The sequence below is a fragment of the Hemiscyllium ocellatum genome, chromosome 35, assembly GCF_020745735.1.
Source record: "Hemiscyllium ocellatum isolate sHemOce1 chromosome 35, sHemOce1.pat.X.cur, whole genome shotgun sequence".
Taxonomy (NCBI): Eukaryota; Metazoa; Chordata; class Chondrichthyes; order Orectolobiformes; family Hemiscylliidae; genus Hemiscyllium; species Hemiscyllium ocellatum.
Genome location: NC_083435.1, coordinates 18,385,676 through 18,406,964, shown reverse-complemented (window position 1 = coordinate 18,406,964; position 21,289 = coordinate 18,385,676). Strand labels below are relative to the sequence as shown.

Here is a 21,289-nt window from a genome sequence, read left to right as displayed (position 1 = left end):
TCAACCACAAGTCATCAAAATTAAACAAATTGCCTCACCTACGTGTTATTTAAAGATCTTGGACACTAACCTGCAAGTGTTTAAATCTGCTGGGATTTTTCATGCCCCCAAATCTATTCAAATCTGGGTAAACCAGTTCAAATCCTAAACCCGAGCCCCCAAACTGTTGTGACACGGGGTAACCCCTCCTGCTCAATTCAACCCAGCAAAACAGAAAAGGTTTGTCCTGTGTAGTAATCGCTGAAAATTCAAGAGGTCAAGAACTGTTTAAAGTAAAAAATAACAACTTTCTTTCTTAAAGTATATAACAGAGAATAATTAACTAATGACTATTTACAACTCCTTCCTCTAACCTATCTTTTATTTTCCCCTTCTACTTGTCTGATACACTTCCCCCCTCCCCCACCCCGATTAAGATTTACAAAACAAAACTTCTTATCTCAAAACCAGGCAGCTTTTGATTCTTCTCTGTATTCCTGTTGTCTTTTCTTCTTCTTTGGGGATTCTGCTACACAGGTTACTGATCAATAAAACTACCTTTAAGAGAGATATTTTTCAGGCAGTCTTTACATGCTGGTAGCTTGGCAGTTCTCCTGTCAACTGTTCAATTTTCCCCAGTTGTATTACCCCCACCCCCACCCCCAAAGCATTGATTGTGTCATCAGCTTTTAAGATTGTCAATATACTCAATTCAAACTTGATTGGAATTTGGTATTTTGGGGTAATTTAAACTGATTGGCCAAATTCAAACTTGTTTCTGTCTCATAGTAACTCAGCCAGTGTTATCTGTTCTGAACCAAATGTTACATTATAAAGTCTCTAGCACTCAGTGTGCTTGGCAACTCCTTCACTCTCTTAAAAGTACATTTCTAAACCTTCATAACAATCCTTACATACAGATGAGGAAGGACACCACTTTGGGAAAACACATCCATCCTAGGACAGGCCAAACAAGGATCATCACATCCCAAGTGAGATGAGGGGTGGGTAAGTAACACCCTTCATAGTAACCACAGCCAGTGCAGGAGTTAAACACACACTGTGGCATTGTCTGCATTGCAACTCATCTGTCCAACCAACTGAGCAAACTGATTCCTATGGCAGCATTTACAGAGAGAAAAAAAAACAGTTAAAATTTTTAGTCCACTGATCCTTCATCAGAACAGACCCTTGCTGTACTTGATTCAGATCTCCAACTTCCACAGTTCTTTGTTTTGTGACAGAGTGCAAGATCTTGGCTTAACTTCTCCTGCCAAATAGTACAGAAATGTAAAGTACATGAGAACGGTGGTCGTGTACAGAGAAATATATAGAAGGAGTTGACAGACAGAAAACAAAGAGTAGGCATAAACAAAACATTTATAAGTGACAACAAGTGACCAGTGGGGTATCTTAAAGCTAACTCAACTATTTACAATATATATTAATGGTTCAGATGAGGGAATTAAATGTAATATCTCCAGGTTGGGGGTGAGGGGGTGATGTAACGGTGAGGACGATACAGAGATGCTTCAATGTGATTTGGACAAATTGAGTGAGTGGACGAGAACATGGTATAATGTGAATAAATGTGAGGTTATCCACTTGGGTTTCAAAAAAAGGAATTTGGATTATTATCTGAATAGAGCCACAGAGTCATAAAGATGCACAGCACAGAAACAGACCCTTTGGTCCAACTCGTCTATGCCGACCAGATATCCTAAATTAATCTAGTCCCATTTGCCAGCACTTGTTCCACATCCCCCTAACCCTTCCTATTCATATACCCTTCCAGATGCCTTTTAAATGTTGTAATTGTACCAGCCTGCACCACTTCCTTCCATACATGCCCCACACTCTGTGTGAGAAAGTTGCCCCTTAGGTCCCTTTTATATCTTTCCCTTTTCACCTTAAACCATTCCCTCTAGTTTGAGACTCCTGGAATCACAGAATCACTACAGTGTGGAAACAGGCCATTTGGCCCAACAAGTCCACACCAATCCTCCGAAGAGTAACCCAGCCAGACCCATTTCCCTGTATTTACCCCTGACTAATGCACCTAATCTACATAGTCCTGAACGTTATGGGCAAATTTAGCACAGCCAATACACCTAACCTGCACATCCTTGGACTGTGGGAGGAAACCGGAGCAGCCGGAGGAAACCCACGCAGACACAGGGAGGTTGTGCAAACTCCACACAGACAGTCACCTGAGGCTGGAAACGAACCTGGGACCCTGGTGCTGTGAGGCAGCAGTGCTAACCACTGGGCCATCATACCATCCCAAAATTGCAGATTGGGAAAGAGGGAGATGCATGAGACCTGGGTGTCCTTGTACACCAGTCGCGAAAGGTAAGCATTGCAGGTGCAGCAGGTGGTGAAGAAGGCAAATGGTGCGTTGGCCTTCGCAGGGAGAGGATTTGAGTACAGGAGCAGGGACGACTTGGTGCAATTATACAGGGCCTTGGTGAGACTACACCTGGAGTATCATGTGCAGGTAAGAAGTATCCTTATCTGTGGAAAGATGTTCTGATAATGGAAGGATTACAACAAAGACTGATTCCTGGGATGGCAGGACTGACATATGATGAGAGACTCGATTGGTTAGGGCTCTAGAAGGATGAGAAGACTCCCATAGAAAACTGTAAAACTCCAACAGGAGTAGACAGAGCAAATATTGAAAATATTCCCAATAACTATATCAAGGGGTCACAGTCTAAGGATACAGGGTAGGCCATATAGCACTGAGATGAGGAGTAACATCTTCACCTAGAGAATGGGGTGCCTGTGGAATTCTCTGACAAATCATTGATTGATCTCAAGGAGGAGCTGGGTATAGCTCCTAGAGGCTAAAGGGATCAAAGGGTGTAGGGCAAAAGCAGGTCTCGAGTGGGATGATCAACATGATCATATTGAATAGCAGAGTACATTCAAAGGGCCGAATGGCCTACTTCTGTTTAATACTTTCTTTGTTTCTAAGTTCTTCCTCAGAACTGCTTATGGAAATATTAAATTGATTGTTTCTTTCACAAGTGTGTGTGCGTTTGTGCGTGTAAAACTCTCGAGTGAGGTTTGAATGAGAGGAGGGACGCAGGTATCACCAATTGAAAGAGTGGTGCAGTGTTGCCTGAGCTCACATTGAGCTGCACTGCACTGCACTGCACCGTTCTGCACTGTCAGGGTCTGGTGGCATTATGCAACTGTGAACGTGCAGGAGATGAGCACAGGTTCCAGGAAACAGATGGGACAGAGAATCTGCCAAGGATCCTACACGTTCCAGATGGGAGTGAGGTCATTGCAGGGAGCTGGAAGCTGACTGAGCAGTTGCATCTCGCGTGTGGCTGATGAGGTGTTTCAAAATGGAAGAATGCTACTGGAGCATGATCAGAGTGGGGGAGTCTCTGAGAACTTCGGTGAGTAGCAGTGGAGAATCAGGGCAGGCTGTAATTTTGTTCTTAATATTCAGAATTCAACTCGGAACATTTAAAATGACAAGGGAGTAAACAAATTGAGTCCAGTTTACACATAAAGAAATGTCTATTTGAGCCAAATAGCATATTAATGCTTCAAATGTTAGATATTGCCTTTGTAACACATATAGACAGGGTGGTTAAGAAGACATTTTGCGCACTTGCCTTCATTGCTCAGTCCTTTGAATGCAGGAGTTGGGAAGTTATGTTGAGGTTGTATAGAACATTGGTGAGGCCTCTTAGAGTCATAGAGTCACAGAGATGTACAGCATGGAAACAGACCCTTTGGTCCAACCCGTCCATGCCGACCAGATATCCCAACCCAATCTAGTCCCACCTGTCAGCACCCGGCCCATATCCCTACATACCCTTCCTATTCATATACCCATCCAGATGCCTTTTAAATGTTGCAGTTGTACCAGCCTCCACCACTTCCTCTGGCAGCTCATTCCATACACGCACCACCCTCTGCATGAAAACGTTGCCCCTTAGGTCTTTTTTATATCTTTCCCCTCTCACCCTAAACCTATGTCTAGTTCTGGACTCCCCCCTCCCCCACCCCCCCAGGGAAAAGACTTTGTCTATTTATCCAATCCACGCTCCTCATGATTTTGTAAACCTCTATAAGGTCACCCCTCAGCCTCTGACACACCAGGGAAAACAGCCCCAGCCTGTTCAGCCTCTCACTGTAGCTCAGATCCTCCAATCCTGGCAACATCCTTGTAAATCTTTTCTGAATTCTTTCAAGTTTCATAACATCTTTCCAATAGGAAGGAGACCAGAATTGCACGCAGTATTCCAACAGTGGTCTAACTAATGTCCCGTACCTTCTGGAGTACTGTGTCTATTTCTGGTTGTCCTGTTATAGGAAGGATATTATTAAGCTGGAGCAGGCTCAGAAGAGAGTTAGCATGATGTTAATGGGTATGTAAGGTTTGAGTTATAAAGAAAATCTGGGACTCTTTTCACTGGAGAGTAGGAGATTGAGAGACGACCTGATAGAAGTTTATATAATACTGAGGAGTGTAAATAGAGTTAATGGTAGTTGTCTTTTCTCTAGGATGGGGGGATTTCAAGACAAAGGATACATTTTTAAGATGAGAGGAGCGAGATTTAAAGAAGATATGAGGGGCAAATATTTTACACAGAGGATGGTTCATGTGTAGAATGAACGTCCAGAGGAAGTGGTGGATGCAGGTACAATTACAACATTCAAAAGACATTTGGGTAATAACATAAATAGGATACTGACCAGGAGCAGGCAGGTAGGACTAGTTTAGTTTGAGATAATGATTGGCATGGATGGGTTGGACCAAAGGGTCTGTTTCCATGCTGTATAACTGTATGACAGCATGATAGTAATAGTGGACAAGTCAGATCCCAGAATGAAACCTAGCTTAATGGATAAACGTATAATTTTTGCAGTTGGTTAGAGTGGTGGTTAGTCAATGAAATGTGCTCGCATGAAGCTGCAGATGTTCTTTATCAGCAGATATCACTGAATTGTTACAACACAGACAGACTCTATCTGGCTCATCATACTTGCACTGGCTCATGAACAGAGCATCATTACCTGGCCACAATCTACTGCTGTTTACACCCATACCATTGCATATTAGTTTTAACCAAATAATCATCCATTGCCCCTCTTGAGTGCCTCAGTTGAACTCCACTGCATTTCCAGGCAGTGTACTCCATGACCTAACCTCTCGCTGTGAGAGAAAGGTGTTTCCTCATTTCAGATTTGCTTCTTTTGCAGACCACTTTCAACGTATGTCATCATTCTTTTTACAAGCAGGCACAGCTTCTCTCTATCTAGTCTGTCCAGAGGAACAGAAGTAGGCCATTCAGCCCTTTGAGCCTGCTCTGTCAGTCAATATGGTCATGGCTGACCATTCCACTCACACTCTCCGCCTGCCTTCCCTTGAAACCCGTTGATCCCTTTATGGCTGGGAACTATATCCATCGTTTTCTCGAAGACATTCAATGTCTTGGCCTCCGTCGCTTTCTGTGGCAGAGAATTCCACTCTCTAGGTGAAGATATTTCTGCTCACGCCAGTCCTAAGTGGCTCATCCTGTAACCTTAGACGATGACCACTGGTTCCGGACATCTCCCTCATGATCTTGAAAGTCCAGGTGCTGAACTTAATTACACAAAAGGGAAGGACCCACTTGCTGAGGTACCGAGCTGTCCTGAACTACCTGCGAAGGGAAAACCTTTTCTCTTCTGAGCTAAAACTTCTTCTTCTGAACTCTTAACAAAACAAAACTAATGCCTTTGTTCTATTTACTCTGTCTGCCAAAAACTCAAACATCTTCTCCATCGCTATTGTTAGGTACTTGGCTGTCGTCATATATTTTCTCAGCAATGATGCGTTCGGGTCACTGTTCCAGGGTGACTGTGGAAAAGGATATGGAAGATATAGACTGTAGGGAAATAGATGGTGACATCTTGCAAAATGTCCAGATTATGTGGAGGAAGTGCTGGATGTCTTGAAATGAGTGAAGGTGGATAAATCCCCAGGACTTGATCAGGTGTACCCAAGAACTCTGTGGGAAGCTAGAGAAGTGATTGCTGGGCCTCTTACTGAGATATTTGTATCATCGATAGTTACAGGTGAGGTGCCAGAAGACTGGAGGTTGGCAAACGTGGTGCCACTGTTTAAGAAGGGCGGTAAGGACAAGCCAGGAAACTATAGACCGGTGAGCCTGACCTTGGTGGTGGGCAAGTTGTTGGAGGGAATCCTGAAGGACAGATGTAGGTGTATTTGGAAAGGCAAGGACTGATTATGGATAGTCAACATGGCTTTGTGCATGGGAAATCATGTCTCACAAACTTGATTGAGTTTTTTGAAAAAGTAACAAAGAGGATTGATGAGGGCAGAGCAGTAGATGTGGTCTATATGGACTTTAGTAAGGCGTTCGACAAGGTTCCCCATGGGAGACTGATTAGCAAGGTTAGATCTCATGGAATACAGGGAGAACTAGCCATTTGGATACAGAACTGGCTCAAAGGTAGAAGGTGGTGGTGGAATATTGTTTTTCAGACTGGAGGCCTGTGACCAGTGGAGTGCCACAAGGATCAGTGCTGGGTCCTCTACTTTTTGTCATTTATATAAATGATTTGGATGTGAACATAATAGGTACAGTTAGTAAGTTTGCAAATGACACCAAAATTGGAGGTGTAGTGGACAGCGAAGAAGGTTCCCTCAGATTACAACAGGATCTGGACCATAGAACATAGAACATAGAACATAGAAGGATACAGCGCAGTACAGGCCCTTCGGCCCTCGATGTTGCGCCGACCGAATCCTACCTAACCTATACTAGCCCAATAACTTCCAAATGCCTATCCAATGCCCGCTTAAATGACCATAAAGAAGGAGAGTTCACCACTGATACGACCAGATGGGCCAATGGGCTGAGGAATGGCAGATGGAGTTTAATTCAGATAAATGCAAGGTGCTGCATTTTGGGAAAGCAAATCTTATACACTTAATAGTAAGGTCCTAGGGAGTGTTGCTGAACAAAGAGACCTTGGAATGCAGGTTCATAGCTCCTTGAAAGTGGAGTCACAGTTAGTTAGGATAGTGAAGAAGGCGTTTGGTATGCTTTCCTTTATTGGTCAGAGTATTGAGTACAGGAGTTGGGAGGTCATGTTGCAGCTGTACAGGACATTGGTTAGGCCACTGTTGGAATATTGCATGCAATTCTGGTCTCCTTCCTAAGCTTGAAAGGGTTCAGAAAGGATTTACAAGGATGTTGGACGTTTCGGGCCAGAGCCCTTCATCAGGACTGATGAAGGGCTCTGGCCCGAAACGTCAAATTTCCTGTTCCTTGGATGCTGCCTGACCTGCTGTGCTTTAACCAGCAACACATTTTCAGCTGTGATCTCCAGCATCTGCAGACCTCACTTTTTACAAGGATGTTGCCAGGGTTGGGGGATTTGAGCTACAGGGAGAGGCTGAACAGGCTGGGGCTGTTTTCCCTGGAGCATCGGAGGCTGAGGGGTGACCTTATAGAGGTTTATAAAATTATGAGGGGTTTGGATAGGGTAAATAGGCAAAGTCTTTTCCCTGGGGTCAGGGAATCCAGAACTAGAGGGCATAGGTTTAGGGTGAGAGGAGAAAGATATAAAAGAGACCTACAGGGCAACTGTTTCACACAGAGGGTGGTACGTGAATGGAATGAGCTGCTGGAAGAAGTGGTGGATGCTGGTACAATTGCAACATTTAAGAGGCATTTGGATGGGGATATGAATAGGAAGGGTTTGGAGGGATATTGGCTGGGTCCTGGTAGGTGGGACTAGATTGGGTTGGGATATCTGGTCGGCATGGACGGGTTGGACCGAAGGGTCTATTTCCGTGCTGTACATCTCTATGATTCTATGACCTTTTTTATAAAGAGAAGCCTTGAAAGAACAGATCAAAATCACCTTGTCTCGATTTTAAAATTTAAATTGCAAAAATGACAATGCATCTCATCACATTGCCATCATATGTAGGTACTTTTCTGTTATTGACTGAAGATATTAATTTCAAACTTAATTTGTTCATTTTTAGATCTTTATGAACGTCTATCATATTGTGATCACATCTTCCCTGGATGCTTCAATACTAGAAGTTTATAAAATCATAGAGGGACATCAATAGTGTAAGTCGACAAAGTCTTTTCCCTGGGGTCGGGGAGTCCAGAACTAGGGGGCATAGGTTTAGGGTGAGAGGGGAAAGATATAAAAGGGATTTGAGGGGCAGCTTTTTCACACAGAGAGTGGTACGTGTATGGAATGAGCTGCCAGAGGAAGTGGTGGAGGCTAGTCACATTTAAAAGACGTCTGGATGGGTATATGAATAGGAAGGGTTTGGAGGGATCTGGGCCGGGTGCTGCCAGGTGGGGCTAGATTAGGTTGGGTTATCTGGTTGGCATGGACGGGTTGGACCGAAGGGTCTGTTTCCGTGCTGTACATCTCTGTGACTCTAAGTCTACAAATGACACCTCCAGCATTGCAAATTATTTGACCCAAAATAGTCTAATCCTTCAAGGGTACCTCAATATGATCCTGCGTAATTTCCATAACTCCAGCCTCTTTATACGAGTTTTGCTTTCCCACTTAATGTGAGACTTAAAGTCCCCATTGATTTCTGTGTCACATGTACATCTAAGTTCCAGATTTCCATGTGACAGTTTCTGGCAGGGGATTGGTGAGCAACCCCCATCAATATTTTCTGTTCCTTGCTGTAAGCTGCCTCCACCAAAGATTAGTGACTCTCTGAGTGAATTGGTGGAGAAAGTGAGGTCTGCAGATGCTGGAGATCAGAGCTGAAAATGTGTTGCTGGAAAAGCGCAGCAGGTCAGGCAGCATCCAAGGAGCAGGAGAATCGACGTTTCGGGCATAAGCCCTTCATCAGGAATTGGTGGTCAAGAATCCTACATTACACTTCCAGATTTCAGCAATGGCTTTAAAACACTTCTGGACAGTCTGAGGCCCCCCCCCCCCCCCCCCCCCTTTAGCAATGGGCCACATCCTTAGAATGAACAAAATAAAGAGTGCTGTGGAGGTTTGAGTTCTCTTTGATCCCTTGGGGAAGTAATTCGAGTGGCATATAGTTCTCCTCCAGCTATTACCACGACTCGTCTTGGCATCATTCCTTGGTTCCTTCATTCCTGCCAATTTGTGATTGTTCTACCTGTCCCAAACAGGGGTTAATTTTGCTGCCAGAATCCGTTCCCTTAGAAACGCTTTTCCAGAAAGAGGTTTTTAAAATGACATCATGGTGAGTGTGCTTTTTTGGCTACAGTGCTGATGCCTGTCAGAGCTGGAGAATGAGATAATTCTCCAGTACAGGCATTAAGCACCACAACCAGACGCAGGGTAAATCTCACTCTGTTTCTGTGACCATCCCACCCCCATCACACCAATGTGACGTCTGCCTATTTCCCACAGTTTCCACACCCTGGCAGCTTTGGGGCAGCTTGTCCCTTGGCCCAGGGCCCGTCAGCAACTGGGTTGAGCAACTGCCCAAACTCATTTCATGCAGAACCCTTCGCGATTGACAAAGGGAACTTTCATCCTGTCAGGACTTCACGTCGAAACCTTTGGCTTTCATCTCAGTCAACGGCCTGTGACTTCAGATTCCAGACGCACTTGACAAGAGCACACTCCATGGAGGATCAACTCCTGATCCAGGGCAAGTGCAGTTCTCCCTCTCCTCTCTCTTGCTCTCATACCTGCTGTTTGATGGAGCTATCCCTGCATTGTTAATTGCTCATAGAATCCAATTACAAACAAAAGGGAGAGTTTTTTTTGTCTGGTCATCTGCAAAGCTTCATTCTGCTTTGCAGGAGAATTCGATAAACCTCACTGGAGCACTTCGTAGGCAGTTTAGAAGTCAAACCTGGTTACGGGTGGTGGTGTAGTACTGTGAGTATTTATAAAGGCCAGACTGGGTAAACACTGTACCCGATGCGGTCTCCTCTACATTGGGGAGACTGGACGCCTCCTAGCACAGCGCTTTCGGGAACATCTCCGGGACACCCGCACCAATCAACCACACCGCCCTGTGGCCCAACATTTCAACTTCCCCTCCCACTCTGCCGAGGACATGGAGGTCCTGGGCCTCCTTCACCGCTGCTCCCTCACCACGTGACGCCTGGAGGAAGTACGCCTCATCTTACGCCTCGGAACACATCAACCCCAGGGCATCAATGTGGACTTCAACAGTTTCCTCATTTCCCCTTCCCCCACCTCACCCTAGTTCCAAACTTCCAGCTCAGCACTGTCCCCATGACTTGTCCTACCTGCCTATCTTCTTTTCCACCTATCCACTCCATCCTCCTCTCTGACCCATCACTTTCATCCCCTCCGCCACTCACCTGCCGTACTCTATGCTACTTCCTCCCCACCTCCACCCTCCTCTAGCTTATCTCTCCACGCTTCAGGTTCTCTTCCTGTATTCCTGATGAAGGGCTTTTGCCCAAAATGTTGATTTTACTGCTCCTTGGATGCTGCCTGAACTGCTGTGCTCTTCCAGCACCACTGATCCAGAACTTGGGTAAATAATGTGAATGAACCAGTTGGATTATAACGACAATCCAACAACTTAATGATCTCTTTACTGATCCCAGATCTTGTTGCTGGTTTAAATTTTTTTTACAAGTTGAATTCAGAAATTTTCCATCTTCCCACCGACTTTTGTGTCATCTGCAAACTTGGCTCTAATCCCTTAACTTGCTTCAGTCAAGATGAGGAGGTGCCGGGCTTGGACTGGGATGGACAAAGTGAAAAATCACACAGCACCAGGTTATAGTCTAACAGCTACCCGATGAAGGAAGAGCACTCCGAAAGCTAGTGCTTCCAAATAAACCCGTTGGACTATAACCTGGCGTTGTATGAGTTTTAACTCTTTCCTCACAAAGTCATTAATAAGTATTGTAAATAATTGTGGTCCCACCACTGATCCCTGTGGCACACCACCAGCTAGAGTTTGCATTCCTGAAAATGCACCCCTTTAACCCAACTGTCCGTCCTCTGTAAGTTAGCCAATCCTCCATCAATGCTAATATACCTCCTGCAACACCATGGGCACTTATTAAGTAGTCAAATGCATGGGAGTTTATCAAATAAGTTCTGTAAATCCAAACATATGGTATCCACTGTTTCCCCTTTATCAATCCTGCCTGTTACTTCCTCAAAGAATTCTACTAAATTTGTCAGGCATGGTTTCCCCCTTCCAGAAGCAATGTTGACTCTGCTTGATCATATTATACATTTCTAAATGTTCTGCTATTACATCCTTTGTAATAGACTCAACATTTTCCCAATAACAGACCTTAAGGTCACTGACCTATAGTTACACTTTTGTGTCTCCTTATTCAATGAAGGGGTTGCAACTGTTCTGTGTGAAAGAAGAAGGCTAAAGTGGCGGGGGGGGGGGAATCTGACAGAGGTTTTCAAACTCTGGATAGGCATCTTATCTGAGGCTGACACCAATTGTTACAGTTCACCTGAGAGTGTAACTTTTAAAAAGACTTTTGTGATTTACATATGAAAGAAGTGAAACTAACATGGTCATTCTAACAGATGAGAGACTTAACAAACAATCAAGGTATTTTTCAATGTATAATTTCAGTTACATCACACTGTAAACTGTTGCTATAAATTCTGTGACTTACAGTTGTGTACTCCACAACCACCTGATGAAGGGGCAGCGCTCCAAAAGCTAGTGCTTCTAATTAGACCTGTTGGGCTATAAGCTGGTGTTGTGTGATTTTTAAGTTTGGATAGACCCCAGAACTATTCCAGCTCTTTAAGAGCATCTGGAATGGGAAGGCACAGGTTTAAAATATTTTGCAAAAGAAGGAAAACTGGGCTTGGGGAGATAAATCAAAATAAAACAAAAATGCTAGAGATCTGAAGCAAAGGCAGAAAATGTTTGAGAAACTCAGAAATGCAAGCATAAGAGGTACAGTTTACAAAAGACACCAAAATTGGAGGTGTAGTGGGCAGCGAAGAGGATTAGGAGAAAGTGAGGATGCTAGAGTTTCAGAGTTGAAAAATGTGGTGCTGGAAAAACACAGCAGGCCAGGCAGCATCCGAGGAGCAGGAGAATCGACGTTTCGGGCATAAGCCCGAATTCCTGAAGAAGGGCTTATGCCCGAAACGTTGATTCTCCCGCTCCTTGGATGCTGCCTGGCCTGCTGTGTTTTTCCAGCACCACATTTTTCAACAAGTGAAGAAGGTTACCTCAGATTACAACAGGATCTTGACCAGATGGGCCAATGGGCTGAGAAGTGGCAGATGGAGTTCAATTCAGATAAATGCAAAATGCTGCATTTTGGGAAAGCAAATCTTAGCAGGACTTATACACTTAATGGTAAGGTCCTAGGGAGTGTTGCTGAACAAAGAGACCTTGGAGTGCAGGTTCATAGCTCCTTGAAAGTGGAGTCACAGGTAGATAGGATAATGAAGAAGACGTTTGGTATGCTTTCTTTAATTGGTCAGAGTATTGAGTACAGGAGTTGGGAGGTCATGTTACGGCTGTACAGGACGTTGGTTAGGCCACTGTTGGAATATTGCGTGCAATTCTGGTCTCCTTCCTATCGGAAAGATGTTGTGAAACTTGAAAAGGTTCAGAAAAGATTTACAAGGATGTTGCCAGGGTTGGAGGATTTGAGCTACAGGGAGAGGCTGAACAGGTTGGGGTTGTTTTCCCTGGAGCGTCGGAGGCTGAGGGGTGACCTTATAGAGGTTTACAAAGTTATGAGGGGCATGGATAGGGTAAATAGGCAAAGTCTTTTCCCTGGGGTGGGGGAGTCCAGAACTAGAAGGCATAGGTTTACGGTGAGAGGGGAAAGATATAAAAGAGACCTAAGGGGCAATTTTTTTCACACAGAGGGTGGTACAGGTATGGAATGAGCTGCCAGAGGAAGTGGTGGAGGCTGGTACAATTGCAACATTTAAGAGGCATTTGGAAGGGTTTGGAGGGATATGGGCTGGATGCTGGCAGGTGGGATAGATTGGGTTGGGACATCTGGTCGGCATGGACGGGTTGGACTGAAGGGTCTATTTCCATGCTGTACATCTCTATGACTCTAAGGTCTGACAGCATCTGTTGAGAGAGAGAGAAAAAAACTAAGTTAACGTTCAGTGTCCAGTGACCCTTGGTTAGAACGCTAAAAATTCAGGCCACCGTGCCCGTCCCTATTGACAGAAATATCAAACAGCCACCACCTCATCCCCCTGTCAGCCGATCACTCCCCCCGTATTCCGTCCAATGGCATTTTCAACAAATGTTGCAAAGTAACTTCTATTTGCCTATGGGATCTTCCTGTGCGCATACGGACTACACACAAAAAAAGTTGCACCAAATGTCTTTTCCCATTCAACCTTCTCATTAATCCTTCCCCTCCCGGGCAGGCGAAATGCACAGCTCACAAAGTTATGCCCAGGCGGTTACAGAGCGGTTCCAAACGGGTTCCTGAGGAACTTTTTTAAATTATTATTTTTTGTAAAATAAATCAGTCCTGATTATTCATCATGCCCCTGCTTGGTGTTACATAACTCTGTCAGGCTGCTGTCGAGGGAGGGGGAAATCAGATATCAACCTTATTAAAATGTGTGGCGAACATAACTTGTTTACACGATTCCTCTCTCTCTCTCTCACACACACATACACTCTCTCAGATTGAATTTCAATCTCTAGACCGAAATTAGCTGTAGTCTGCGTCACAGGAAGATGGCGACTAGCAGAGCTGCTGGAGACGTGTTGTGTGTGTTTATCTGAGTTGGAAACCTCACTGTGAATGAGCCAAGTGCAGAGAGAGAGAGAGAGACAGACTGCTCTAGGAGAGAAACTGCAGCGGTCTGTACTGGGTGTGGATTCAGATGCTGCAGGTGAGTGTTTACTGTGACAGACAGTGGGGAGAGGCAGAATGGGATCCTATGGTTCTGGGAGGGAGTGGGTGGGGGAAGAATTAACCCCCCCCCAAAAAAAAGGGGAAAACAGCCCAGAGAAATGGCTAGATCGCGAATTTTTTTTGGTGTTAACTTCCTCCGCTGGGCCAGAGCAACATTCCCTGTTCTGTGGAAAAGCACTGGGTCAGTTTTTCAACACACACACACCCTCATACGTGATCTTCTCCCCCTCCTGCCAAACAGAGAGGGGGGGGGGAGAAAAAGAGGAAAAAAATCAGTATGCAATAAGATTTGGGAGCAGGGAGAGGTTGATTGCAGCAGAAGTGAGGGGCTGAGATACACACACACACACACAGAGATTGCTCTATCCGCGGAACGGTAGGTAACGTTGAGGCGTCCGGTCTGATTTCCTCGGAGCACCGTCAGGTCTTTGGCGTGGACAGAGTCGGGGAGGTGACCCTTCGGCCCGTCTGAGTGTGCACCGCCAGTGAGTACGCTGCATCCACCCACATCATTCCCTTTTCTGCAAGTGTGTGTGTGTCGTATAGGGGCTAGTCTGTTCCTAATTAATTCTCTCTCGTTGCATGTTTTATGAGTGTGTGAGGGGCGGGGTAATTCCGAGCTTTTGCAGATATTCCTCCTCTCCCCTCCCCTCCCGGTTGAGTTTCCTACAGCCATCCCCTCAGAATGTGGGAAAGGGACTTGCAGTGCACACGCCCACCTCCCTCTCTCTCTCTCGCTTGCGGTATGCAGCTGAAAGGCGTTGGAGGGGAAGGCGTTCGGCTGGGCTGCCCCGCCTCGATGCTTTGATTTGCATTTTCAGACTTTGAGTTAAAGTCGTCCCAGCCCTGCCCCTTCCAACACTGTAAAGCCCCCCGCTGGGCACCGCGGAGGGTGGGTCACAGGCGGCTCAGTGAGAGAGGATGCGGCAGAATCAAATGGTACGATGCTGGGTCTGCAAGGGTTAAGTTGTGTGGTCAGCCTTTGCCAAGTATGTATGTGTGTGTGTGTGTTCCCATCGACACAGGAAGCTGAGAGCATCCTACTCAGGGCAGTGAGAGAGTCAGGAGACCAGAACGTAGGGGACATTTTTTCTCTCTCTCTCTCTCCCCCCCCACCCCCTCCCTCGACGGCGGAAATTCAACACCTTCCCCCCCCCCCCACTCCATCCACTCAGGAGTTTTGGAGACTTTTCAGGTGGTTCAGAGGTCAGCACTGCTGCCTCACAGCACCAGGGACCCAGGTTCATAAGACCATAAGACATAGGAGTGGAAATAAGGCCATTCAGCCCATCGAGTCCACTCCGCCATTCAATCATGGCTGATGGGCATTTCAACTCCACTTACCCGCATTCTCCCCATAGCCCTTAATTCCTCACGACATCAAGAATCCATCAACCTCTGCCTTGAAGACATTTAGTGTCCCGGCCTCCACTGCTCTCTGCGGCAATGAATTCCACAGGCCCACCACTCTCTGGCTGAAGAAATGTCTCCGCATTTCTGTTCTGAATTGACCCCCTCTAATTCTAAGGCTGTGTCACGGGTCCTAGTCTCCTCGCCTAACGAAAATGCGCCAATGTGCATCGATGAGAGCATCCCAACCAAACCCACCCCCTACCTACCCTCTAACCCTGCATTTCCCAGTGGCAATGCACCCTAACCTGCAGTTCCAGCCTTGGGCAACTGTCTGTGTGGAGTTTGCATATTCTCCCTGTTGTCTGTGTAGATTTTCTCCAGGTGCTCCGGTTTCCTCCCACAATCCAAAGGTGTGCAATTCAGGTGAATTGGCCGTGGTAAATTGTTCCATAGTGTTAGGTGCATTAGTCAGAGGGGAAATGGGTCTGGGTGGGTTACTCTTCGGGAGGGTCGGCGTGGACTGGTTGGGCCGAAGGGCCTGTTTCCACACCGTAGGGAATCTAATCTAATGTACAAGCCAGGAGTTTGCTGGAATGCCCTCTAACTGGCCTGGATGGGTGCAGGTCCAACAATACTCAAGAAGTTCGACACCACCCAGGACAAATCAGCCCCTGCCCCCCCCCGCTTGATTGGCACTACATCCACTCCCTCCACCACTGACGCAGAGTGGAAGCAATGTGTGCCAGTGACAAGATGCACTGCCAAGGCGACATTGCCAGGCAACATCAGGAGGTGCAGAAGTCGACGTTTCGGGTAAAGCCTTTCCCAGTCCTGAAGAAGGGTTCCACCCGAAACTTCGACTTCTCCACCTCCTGATGCCGCCTGGCTTGCTGTGTTCTTCCAGCCTCCCACCTGTCTACTTTGGATTCCAGCATCTGCAGTTTGTTTTGTCTCTAACCAGGGCTCCGTTGCCAACATTCAAAGTTCTCTGATTTGGAGATGCCGGTGTTGGACTGGGGTGGACAAAATTTAAAAGTCACACAACACCAGGTTATAGTCCAACAGGTTTAATTGGAAGCACACTAGCTTTCGGAACACTGCCCCTTCATCAGGTGATTGCTCTTTGACCTTTACCTTCTCCCACAGTCCACCGATGTGCAGGTCAGGGTGAATTGGCCACGCTAAATTGCCCGTAGTGTTAGGTGCATTAGTCAGAGGTAAATAGGGGGGAGTGGGTTGGTCTTCGTGGGGTCAGTGTGGACTGATTAGATTTAGATTAGATTAGATTAGATTACTTACAGTGTGGAAACAGGCCCTTCGGCCCAACAAGTCCACACCGACCCGCCGAAGCGCAACCCACCCATACCCCTACATATACCCCTTACCTAACACTACGGGCAATTTAGCATGGCCAATTCACCTGACCCGCACATCTTTGGACTGTGGGAGGAAACTGGAGCACCCGGAGGAAACCCACGCAGACACGCAGAGAACGTGCAAACTCCACACAGTCAGTCGCCTGAGGCGGGAATTGAACCCGGGTCTCAGGCGCTGTGAGGCAGCAGTGCTAACCACTGTGCCACCGTGCCGCCCCGTGCTTGGGCTGAAGGGCCTGTTTCCACACTGTAGGGAATATAATCTAGAAGGAGAAAGGCAGTAGATACATGGGAGCATCAGCAGTTGCACGTGCCCCTCACCATTCTGACTTGGTAATTTATCACCGTTCCTTCAGTGTCACTGGGTCAACATCCTGGCATTCCCTCCGTTGTGCACATGGAGTGCAGTGGTTCAACAAAGCAGCTCACCATCACCTTGCAGACAATAGATATTGGATTATAGTGGTGCTGGAAAAGCACAGCAGTTCAGGCAGCATCCGAGGAGCAGTGAGCAACACCCACATCCCACGTGTGAATCTATGAAAAGGCTCTGAGAGGTTAACCCGAAGATTGGTAAAATACATTGTGGGAAGGTTACCTCCCATCCTTAGAAGAAACTGAGGAAGGAGAATTTTAACAGGACCATTACTATTACAGATATATGTTCAGGAGTTTGTGGCTGCCAGTATATAATAGACACAGTGGATAGAAAGGGTACGCAGTTCTTAATATGTTATTGGATAAAACTATTGATATCCTTTAGATTCACCATCCTGACTTAAAGTTTACTTCATCAATGCCGCTTAATATTTGTAAAACCCAACTCCATCCATTTAGAGATACTGTACATTTTGCTAATGAGCCAATCCCCTTTTACGTTTGTTTGCGATCAGTTAGCCATCTTGTAAAGCTAAGCTAAAAAAGAAACCATTAAGACGTTTGAGCTAAATGATGACAAGGGCATATCAGTTTGATGGGTCACTGACAATGTCATTGAGCTGTCTGATTGTAGATGCCAGGCCTAGTTGTGAAAATATCTGCTGGTTCAAGCTGTATAATGCACCATTCCTGCTTTGCTGTATAAGTGTCAGTGGTTAATTCAGATTGTTCACTCACTCAGAATTTATTAGTGTTAAAAGTGATTGTCATCTGGAGGGGACTGGTTCTATTATTTAAAATGCATGATTACTGAAATATCTTCAGTATTCTGTGCAGTAACTAGGCAAACCTTTGGGGGCAATACAGAGGGGCCTTTTACACTCCAATTAACCCATGCTGTCCCTGCCCTGGGAGTGTTTGATAGGGACAGTGTAGAGGAAGCTTCACTCTGTATCTAACCCTGTGCTGTCCTTGCCCTGGGCGTGTTTGATGGGGTCAATGTAGAGGCAGGTTTTGTTTGGATCTAACCCCGTGCTGTCCCTGTCCTGGGAGTGTTTGATGGGGACAGTGCAGAGACCACCTTCCTTGCCCTTGTCCTTGTTATGGTTTGCAGTCAGTTAAACCCCTGGGCTGATTGCTTCCTGTCCTGTTGTTTTCCAGTCCTCTCGTGGGCTGCAGTGGAGCTGGCTCCTGTTGTAATGACGTTGATACAGGCCTAAGCATTTAACTATTTCTGTGTCCTCTAACCAAAGTTGGAGACAGTAAGTATTGCCTCACAATCATTGTGAATGGCAGTCACACTGTTCTGTGAAGAAATGGGGCTGGTAAATAGTTTCTGATGACTAGTCCTGAATTCCCCTCATGTCTGTGCTGACTGACATTTTAAAATTCTTCATTAGCCTTGCCCCTCCCTTGTTCTGTAATCCCCTCCATCCTCCTCAATTCTGATTTCTAGTTAAAATGCATAATTCTGATCATCAGTTGTGACCTGATCTTCAGCTTCCTACACCTCCTTATTTTGTCTTTTTTTACAGGGTGGCTCAGTGGTTAGCACTGCTGCCTCACAGCGCCAGGGTCCCGGGTTCAATTCCAGCCTCGGGCAGACTGTCTGTGTGGAGTTTGCACATTCTCCCCGTGTCTGCGTGGGTTTCCTCCGGGTGCTCCGGTTTCCTCCCACAGCCCAAAGGTTGGGGTGGGGTGGACTGGCCGTGCTAAATTACCCGATATTGTCCAGGGAGGTGCTGGCTAGGTGGATTTGTCATGGGAAATACAGGGGTAGGTGGGGGTGAGGGGCAGTGGGGAGTGGGTCCGTGAGAGATACTCTTCGGCAGGTCAATGTGGACCCATTAGGCCGTATAGCCTACTTCCACACTGCAGGGATTCTATGATGATTCTTAAGCTACTCCTTAAAATCTGGGAGGGAGAGTGGGGGAGGGCGGGGGCATCGTTTTCGAACAGGGGCTGTCCATTTAGGACTGAGATGAGGTGTCTTCACTCGGAGAGTAATGGTCTTTGGAATATTTCCTCCAGCGAGCCATGGTGGTGCAGTTATTGTGTATGCCTGAGGCAGAAGTTGATACGTTTCGAGGTGTGAAAGCTATCAGCCTTGATCAGACACTGTTGAGTTGAATGGCGGGTCAGGCTCCAGGGGCCGAATGGCCTTCCCCTGTTTCCCTTATTGAAGGCGCTGTGTAAATGGAGCGACTGTGGAAATGGGCTGCAGCACAACAAAGTCTGAGCTGCCTTGTCTAATGGAGCACCTTAACCTGGGGGAGGAAAACCTGGGAGAGAGAGGGTGGGGGGCGGGGGAACTGCAGCTGCTGGAGATCAGAGTCGAGGAGTGTGGTCCTGGAAAAGCACGGCCAGTCAGGCAGCATCCGAGGAGCAGGAGAGGTCGACGTTTCGGGCATAATCCCCTCGTCAGAAACATTCCTGATGAAGAGCTTGTGCTGGGAACATCGACTCTGCTGCTCCTCGGATGCTGCCTGACCGGCCGTGCGTTTCCAGCACCACACTTTTTGACTGAGGAAGAGTCTGGCCCAACTTGGTCCCGAAAGAGCTCAGGAAGGTTAACGGGATGGTTGACCCTTGATCTCAGGGTCAAGGGGTGGCCACAAAGTTGAGGGAGGGGTGTGTGTGTCGGGGTAGTAATGATTCAAGGGGAGAGAAAATTGTCCGGAGTATTCTGTACAGTTCAGGGAGGGAGAGACTGTGTGGGGTGGGGGTAGGGGAAGGTGGGGTGGGGTGGGGGTACGGGAAGGTGGGGTGTGCCATCGAGGGTTCAGTGATAGCCAGCAGGAAGCCGGTTGAGTTACGAAGAACGGGTCTCGGAGACTTGTCCCTCCCGTGCGTGTGCGCGTGGTCACTGATCGAGGGACAGTCACGCTGAGGGCTTTCTGGTGGCTGACTAGTTTTGATGCTCAGGGTAACCTGCTTCCTTTGAACGGGAGTGGGATGGAGTGGGGCTCTGAGCGACACAGCAGGGGGGCTGAGAGAGGGGCCTGAAGATCAAATCTGGTCCGTCCAGGAGTAAAATCAAAGCCACACCTTCACGCCAAAGGCCGCAGAGATTTGGAACGCTGGTAGAGGGGAGGGGTGGGAGTGGGTTACTTACAAGTTTCGATTGTCAGGTCTTGGTTTGGTGAGGGGAGATTAGATTACTTACATTACAGTGTGGAAACAGGCCCTTTGGCCCAACAAGTCCACACCGACCCGCTGAAGTGCAACCCACCCGTACCCCTACATTTACCCCTTACCTAACACTACGGGCAATTTAGCGTGGCCAATTCACCTGACCCGCACATCTTTGGACTGTGGGAGGAAACCGGAGCACCCGGAGGAAACCCATGCAGACACGGGGAGAATGTGCAAACTCCACACAGAGAGTCGCCTGAGGCAGGAATTGAACCCGGGTCTCTGGCGCTGTGAGGCAGCAGTGCTAACCACTGTGCCACCGTGCCGCCCACGGGTAAGGGGGAGGGGGGGGGGCACGGAGAAAGGTTACAGAGAGTTCAGGTGTGATACAATTGAATGGTGGAGGTTTGGGGGTGGGGACGTGATGTCAACTGACCGCCTCCTCCTCCAGTTCCTGTGTTTTGTGGTTGCCGTGATGTGTTGTCTGGGGCTGGGGTGTTGGTTGTGAGAGGTGCTGTTTCTAAGACTTGCTGCAAGCTGTAATTAGCCTTGCTGTGTTCCTCACTATGCCCTGGCATGCCGCAGCGTGGGAAGTGTCTACACACCTGTCAGAGTAAAGCAGCAGGAACTTCTATCCTCACTAGACAGGGGAAAGTCCACAGAGACGGAGAGGGAGTGATGGTAGGCAAGACGGAGGGTGGGCACTGCCACCTTGGCAGAGATGATGAATGCCCCTGGCATTTACCAGCCTGGGAAAGCTGACCCACCCATACCAACACCCTGCCACAACCCACCGCCTCTACTCCCCAGAGCCGAGCTCCCTCTGTGAGATCCGAAAGGGTTTGGCTGTTTCACTCACTGTAGGGAGGAAAGTGAAGGAGACTTGAAATTTGCAATTACAGAGAGGTTGAGTGAATGGACAAAATTATGCAGATGACATGTGAGATTAGTAATGGCCAAGTATGTTTTTCCCTCTTGGTGGTTCTGTCAGCACCAGTCTAGCAGCTATGTCCTTTAACACCCCAACTGCTGTCAAGTCAGTCTTGGTGGTGGGTGTAGCAATCCTCCCTCCAGGGTACACTGTGTGTCTTTTCCACTTTATTGCTTCCTCCATGTGTGCTGTTGAACCTGGAGGAGTACTGATTCATCAGCTGAGAGAGGACGGATCGTGGGAATCAGTAA

General features: G+C 47.1%; 1 protein-coding gene across 1 annotated transcript in view; it reads left to right on the top strand.

Annotated features, from left to right (window-relative positions):
- The first annotated feature begins 13,683 nt into the window (after positions 1–13,683).
- LOC132832687 (PHD finger protein 1-like) overlaps positions 13,684–21,289 on the top strand; it is a 68,863-nt gene continuing 61,257 nt past the window's right edge. Inside the window, exon 1 of the mRNA XM_060850780.1 lies at positions 13,684–13,842. The gene's annotated coding sequence lies outside the window, so the exon portion shown is untranslated. The remainder of the gene's footprint in view (positions 13,843–21,289) is intronic.